Source organism: Tyto alba, unplaced genomic scaffold (assembly GCF_018691265.1).
Source record: "Tyto alba isolate M040663 unplaced genomic scaffold, T.alba_DEE_v4.0 Super-Scaffold_45, whole genome shotgun sequence".
In the NCBI taxonomy this organism is placed as follows: Eukaryota; Metazoa; Chordata; class Aves; order Strigiformes; family Tytonidae; genus Tyto; species Tyto alba.
The window spans coordinates 13,682,053-13,689,329 of NW_024881321.1; the positions used below are offsets into that span (position 1 = coordinate 13,682,053).

The 7,277-nt window shown below is 37.9% G+C and overlaps 1 long non-coding RNA gene across 1 annotated transcript; it reads left to right on the forward strand.

Annotated features, from left to right (window-relative positions):
- The first annotated feature begins 247 nt into the window (after positions 1 to 247).
- On the forward strand, positions 248 to 6,328 carry LOC116964460. The gene is made up of 4 exons (XR_004408763.1): positions 248 to 401; positions 488 to 554; positions 4,357 to 4,461; positions 6,130 to 6,328. It is a non-coding gene; the product is annotated as an uncharacterized LOC116964460 (long non-coding RNA).
- The last annotated feature ends 949 nt before the right edge of the window (positions 6,329 to 7,277 follow it).

Sequence of the window (7,277 nt, forward strand, 5' to 3'; positions counted from 1 at the left end):
ATTATTACCCAACAAGAAAAGTTGAAACACTTGCAGGAATGAAGATAAAGGAAAGAGGATGCCTGTCAGATGATGTTTTTCCTATTCTAGTGACTCTCTCATAAAGTTTGATGACAAGGATGATAGGACCACAGTCTTTGTGATCACGTAACAGCATTAACAGTAATTAAAATAATAAAAAATGCTATTTCAAACCCATTCACACAGTCAAAAGACCTTGCTTTCTCAGGTAAGGAAGAGACCACGGAGCAGACAGCGTGCCCAGTTACGAGGGACAAAGGTGGAGGAGATGGAGGGAGTGCACAGCATCCAGAGCTTCCTCCTGAAGAGACAGCAAACACAGCCCCACAGGGACAGGTGCTTCATCAGGCAGAACTCCGCTGGATTTGGATGTTTGCCTGGTAAAGGCATTTATAAGGAGAAAACAAACATGTTCCTGCAGTTGCACAAAACCTTTCTTATTTCATCCACTCTCTTTTATTTTCAGATGGAGGAGCACTGTGAGACTGACTGCTCCCTGTGCAGAACTCGAGAGGCAGCATACGCAGTACAGGGTAAGTTTCTGCACGTTAGTACGTCTAACATGATCACTAATGTTTATACCTCTCCAGAGGGTTTTGGTGTAGGAAGATAGTTGCTTTAGCAGGGTATCTGGAAGTAAAGCGTGAACTCTAATGAAAGAAGTGAAAAAAGCAAACAGCTGGGCTTCCTATCTTGAGATAGCTGGGGAACTGGAAATGGTCCACAGGAGCATCAAATAGGAAAATGTGATGCCTTGCAGTAGATTTTTTTTTTTTTATTTTTTTTTTTTTTTGTAGCAAAGTAATGCTTTATGCAGTTTAGCTGCAGAGATGATAGATGTTTAGGAAGCACTAGGTAGCAAAATATGTGGGAGTATTCTGACAAGAAAGGGCTGTAGTCAGGAAGGCCAAGAGTGAAACAGAAACAAAGACAACACTAAGAGGATATAAATTAAGAAGCAAAAAGAGAAAGAGCAGCATCTATGTAAGTTTGGTATAATTAAAACAAGATTTTTGTTTGGTGGCTATACAACCATACTTTCAAGCTTAATTGCTAGTCCAGTATGAATATTTACATTTAATACTTGCTGATATCAGAGAGTATCATACTGAAGTTGTACAGTCGTCAAGTTGTCAGTGGCCTAATGCCTTGACCTCTGGTGTCCTTAGAGGACGATTGAGTTCAGTGTTAAAGGCATTGCCAGAGTGTCTCAGACTGTCCCCAACAAACAGTTTCAGTGCTTGCAAAAATGGTTTCTATGCTCAGTGGAAAAGTTCACACAAATACAGTTGCCCCAAGTTTGAAACCACAAAGTAAAATTCTTGATGTAACTACTACCTAAAATGTAACTTTTGTCCAAATTTAGTTTTGTTAGATCATTACAAAAGAATATTTATATTAAAATGGCTAGGGATGTCAATGCATTATTGTCATGCCTAAGTGTCCTGTAATCATTTGCACTGCTGCCTTGTTATATGCAATGTTGGGGGCTTGTTTCTGTTCACAGAGAGTTTATTTTTCTGGAGGCCAGCCAGGCATTTCCATTTACACAAGCAGAGATCAGTGGTAAAAATACCATAGTCTTTCATGAATTTATTTTTGGGAGAGACATGGTGCAATTTAAAAGCTGAAGGGAAGAATAACCCTGGCAAATCACATTTTTCTCTGCTACATTTCAACACCAAACGCTTCTCACTCTTGTTTTTACTTGCTCAGTAATAGTTAATTACATGCTGTATTGAAAATCCTCCATTGCACTGACAAACGGTTGAGAAACAGTGGGAGTTTATGAAGCAAATACCTGCCCTTACATACCAATTCATGGAACTGGGAAGCTTTCTTGCAGACAGCAATAAAGATGAGGGTAAAGAAGATAGTGAGAACAAGCTTTACCTGATGGTGTCAGAGGATTGCTGCTGGAACCATCTATTAAATGTGGATTCCTGGTATTGGACTAGATAATCACACAGAATTGATAGGATAGCACAGCTAACAATGGCAGGAATATGTTTGCTGAAAATTTATGTCAAGGTTGCCTTGGAGCTGCCAGTACCATACCAATATAAGATTTCCTTGTCTGTAGAGATGCGTTTTGTCATAAACATCTGGAAACTTACCATTTCTGACTGCTACTGGTCAGTTGTAAACCCATTTGAAAATGCTGCTGTGTCATACCTAACACTGGTATCAACAAAAATGCAGGTCTCAATAAAAGAGCAAGGCAGGAAGAAATGTTATGATTTGAGGAGCTGAAAAGCTTCCTTCATATTCCTAAATGACAGCTTCAGAAGCAGCTTGTACCTTTTTTAAAAAAAAAAAAACAACCTTGTTTTCTTTTTTTCTTTAAGGAAAATACCAAAACATTTGATTTTGTGTTTTTAGCTTTTGGCAGAGTATTCTGTATTGGGTAGACTTTGCACAACCACAAATCTATAAACATAAGAGTTTCTGCTGTTTGGGTTTGCAATTTCAAAGCATATATGCCTATTAATAGTTTTCAAACATCGTAAATATGGAGATACATATTTAGACCTTTAGGTTTATGCTTGCTTTTCAATGATCCAAGGAGCTCTGGTGTGTATGTGTTCTACCAACAGTTAGGTGACACTCAGACAAGCTGAGGCTGAGTTTTTCTAATGTGGAGTTGAACCTGAAGGAAACCCATCCACTCGGAGACTAACAGTAATCTAGAATGAAAATACTCTGGATTTGTATTCCCACATTCCGGTGGGATTCTGCTTCTGAACATCAGATTCAAAGTTAGTTAATAAATGTCATGATCTTCTGCATGGGCTAGCTGAAAGCTGTAGTCTTTACATAGCTGTGTGCGTATTATTTGCAGAAAGAGGCCCTTGCGGAACTTCCTTCTGCACTCATACCATAAGAAACCAAACGACAGAAAGAACTCTGGGAGAGAACAAAAGGACAAAACCAAAGAAAATGTTGCTTAGCAATGCATCCTGTATCACTCCAGGGGGATGGTCTTTGCCACAGATATTTACATGTTATGAGTAAGATTTATTGAAAAGCAGAGAAACATCTGCACAAAGACAAAAACATAAATAAATGGTGTATTGCAGTTTTTTTCAGTTCTGTAAAGATCAAATTAGAATAAAAGACATGAGCAACAAATACATATATACATGCATTTTTAAAAGCAGCTAATATGGAAAATGTTGTGCATTTTTTTTAATTTCCTTACTTGTCCTTTCTCTTCCTACACTATGTTTGACATTTGGTTCAATGTACTGAGTGATAGTTCTGTTAGGGTTCATTTTTTTTTTATTCGTATCTTTACACCTGTGAAAGCTTCAGAATAGTGAAAGAATTCTTTAACTTTAAAAAATTGAGTGTTGGAAGAGTGGCAGACTAGAAAAATTAAAGGGCTTAATATTTCTTTTGGTGCTTTCATGACTGTTTAAGGAACTGAGGGTCTGGAAGAATGGAAAAGGGAAAAAACCTTCAATATTGCTCATATTATTGTAATGAATTGCAAGGAGCAAGGAAATAAAAAGAAGGTAAATTGAGGACATTTCAACATTTACATTAATTACTGTCTCCAAATCTTTTGAGGATTATAATTGAAAAAATCCTCATGAAAAAGAAAAGAATTAAAATCTATAGTAATTGTCTTCATTTTCCAGGTTTTTTTTTGGTAGAAAGCCTTGCTTATTTAGACATAAGCCTGTCTCCCATTTATGGTCCTCTTCCTTTCCGGCAGACTGCAACAGACCTCATTCCAAATTGGTGACAGTGTACTGTTTTATCCTTCCCCTTCTGGTGCAGCACATTCAAATGATAAAAAGCCTCATCATATGATTAAGCTCACTGAGTACATGAAACCCAGGCATCATGCATATTAGTTTTCCTCATAGATTGATTGGTTCCATGCTTTAGGTTAAAGGTTTCTTAGTTTCCTGTGAGGTACATTTCCTAGCACAGCATTGTATACTCTGAGGTGTATTTCACAGCTTTTTATAATTCCATTTTATCTCAGCATTTTATCGGGTATAATGTATAGCATTTTTAACAGCAAACTCTTGCTAGGAACATTTTCCAGCATAAACTTGCATATGTATGAAAATATATAGAGATGACAGGGCATGGATGAGGCAGGAGGCAGAGGTTATTTTTAACCTCTAACATTCTCATCACTCGGTGCAAAACTCTTATTTATTTTATAGTGGAATTTGTACACATCTTCTGAGGATATAAAAAAAAAAAAAGGCATTTAAAGCACAGAAAGTGTCATATTTTGGCTCTAATATTACAAGGCAGAGACACCCTGCTGTTTGTGCCAGTATAGATAACTGTATTCTTTTATCACCTTCGAAGGAATCCTTCTGAGTAATAAAAATCCTCCATACCTCCCCGATCTGTTCTTCTTAAACAAGCAAGTTCTCCGCTTCCTAGCTACACAAGTGAATGACATTTTACAAGGTAAGAAATGTGGGAGAAATACACATAGGATTAGTTGCTTGTCCTCCAATAATCTCTTAAATTCTTTTAGCCTTTCTTACCGTTCACCACCCTGCCACTGTGACATGTTAAACAGCCTGAGTTATTTGTTTGCTCACAGTTTCTGTGCGCAGTGTGTTTTGTTGAAAGGCTGCGCTGGATGGCAAGGTCAAAAGCTGCTGCTTTGTTTTGTCCTGGATTTTGCACCCTCTGAAGGGAGAGGGAGATGGTGTTATCTCCGAGAGCGAGCTTAGAATTTTTGCTGGAAAACCTTGGACAAGTGCAGGGTGGAGCAGTCAGTGAGCCTGCAGCTGGCGTGCGAGCTGGCGAGAAAGCAGCGCAGACACAGAGGTGACGGAAATTAAACTTTCTGAGACAGTCAGAGGGAGTCTGCTGCAATCCGCGGTGAAAGCTGCTGGGTGGAGAACAAGGTCAGAAGGAAGGACAGACACAGTGGGCAGGAGAGAGATTTGTTTTCAAATGGTTTAAACCGTTTCACCCATAAAATCTTCTTTATTGTAATAGTTACCTTGTCCTACCCAGTGACCTAATGAATGATTATTTTTAACACTCAAAGCCCTATTTTCTGGTTTGACATAAGGGATAATGTTGGTACACCTACCTCATGGCTGTGGCTGACTCAGTGTCACATCATGCTGACCAACAATTTGCACAATGAACAACCTCTCAGCTACAGAACGAGAGGTAAAACTTACTACATTGCCAGTCTATATCCAGAAGAGCTGAGGTGGAGAAAGACTTAATGTCAGTACCATTTCCCAAAACAGGGAAGGGGATATGAAGGTAACATTTCTGAACTGGATGTAAGGGAGAGTATTTCTTTTCTAGTGCTAAGTCAGCTGCTGTGGGGAGCTTATTAACCTCTGTGTATGACCACTGAGGAATGAATTCCTATCAGTTTGCAAAGCCTAGAAAATGTTATAAGGCAGATGATGGAAAAAGACATGATAGGACAAACTGAGAGCAGTCTGAAGGGCACACCTTTTTATTAAGCCTACCGAACATGGCCTCCTGTAAGGTTTTGTAAATAACGCTGTGTTTTCCCTATTACAGTAAATATACAGCATATGTTTAAGACTGGGCCTTAGACTTCAAGAATCTTACCCCCCCCATTCCCTGGTTTCCCACAGATGCATCCTCTCAAGCACAAACACCTTTAATAGCCTGACATTGACGTAAATTTTATCCAAACATTCCTAATTGCCGTTGGAAAGTCAGAAATTTTAATAAAAGTGCAAATACTTTTGTAAAAGCAAAAAGAAATCAGTCAGTTGCTGGTCACAAAAATAAGGCTGATGATAGGAAAGAAGAATACTGCCTTTCAGTAACTTTGCCCCTCCCAAAGTTAAGTATAATCAGTTAGATAAGAACTATACTAATATTTTATAATTTGATTCTCATTTTTGTAAATGTTGGAGGAAACCACATAGGAAATAATGACATAACTTAAACAAAAGAGAATGAGGTCCATGGTGATACATCCTTCAGAAAAACGCACGATAGATGGGTAAAATAATCTATTCCATTGCAATTCTGGCACAAGACAAAATATCTGTGCATCATCTTACTGTATATATATAGTAATGATGTCTTCTCTCCTGACTTAAACTTTTTTTTTTCTTTCTACAGCCCCCTCTGTACCACTGTTTTTGTGGAGATATGTGTATGCATTTGTAAGGGATTCCTTAAGGAAACAAGTCAGTTGATAAATCATTAATTTATTCCAATTTCTTCCACCTGAGTATGCTAAGTGATGGTCTCAAAAGGACTTCTCTACTGCCTTCCAGAGGATGGAATACATTCTTGTTGTGATCTCAGGAGCTGCAGGGAACAGGTATGTGCAACCTGCACTTGTTTTTCTCTCCACTGAGTATACCAAAAACTAATAGTTTCTTGCAGCCAAGCTTTGGACATTGAACTCAAGAGGGAACATACTGCAAAATGTTATAGCCCACAGGTTTTTAGGAAAGGAATTGGGCAGAAAGTCCACAGGTTGACTAGACTGTAAACTGAATTGTTGTGCATGTATGTACTTTGGTGAATTGTTTATATCCCATTTGTTATAACTTTAGTTCTTTTTTACACAGGTTTAACTTTTTTTAGTGTATAGTTATCTCAGTCGATTTTCATTTCTTTATAGAAATTATTATACACTTCTATTTTTTTTTGTAATTTAAAAAGACCACCTTTTAGAAATATTTTGCTGATACATTAAAAACAAATCACTTTTCACAAAGTATTATTACATAAAACTTAAGTAAAATAGTGCAAGTTCAGTTTGATAAAAATTAAGATAAAAACAAGAGGAAGAAGCTCTTTTCTTCAGTATTAAAAAAAAACAAGATAGCCTATGTGATTGTTTCTCAGTGTTTTGCAGAAGTCTCTCACCCCTGTCAACTGAGCCATGGTGATGCTTTCACAAATAACATGAAAACATGTTATCACTGAGTAATTTCTGACCTTATTCAAAGATACCTCTTTCTTTACTTTAGTCATCAAAAAGCTCTGTGCACTGTTGTGCAACACCCTTGGTGCCGACAACACTTTGTTGCTGGTGAGCTGAATCTCCAGCACAACAGTAGGTAGCTACTGATCAATAGCAACCGAAGGTGACACGTTTCCAGAAGACGCCGGCTGTGTGCTTCTGAACTCTCTGGATAACACAGAGTTTGGCATGAGAGACACCCAGAATCTTAAACAGCCTTTTTTATCCCCTGATTCTGTAGTTATTACTGATCTATGCAGCTCCGAAAGCACTCTTTTTCCACCAAGCAGTG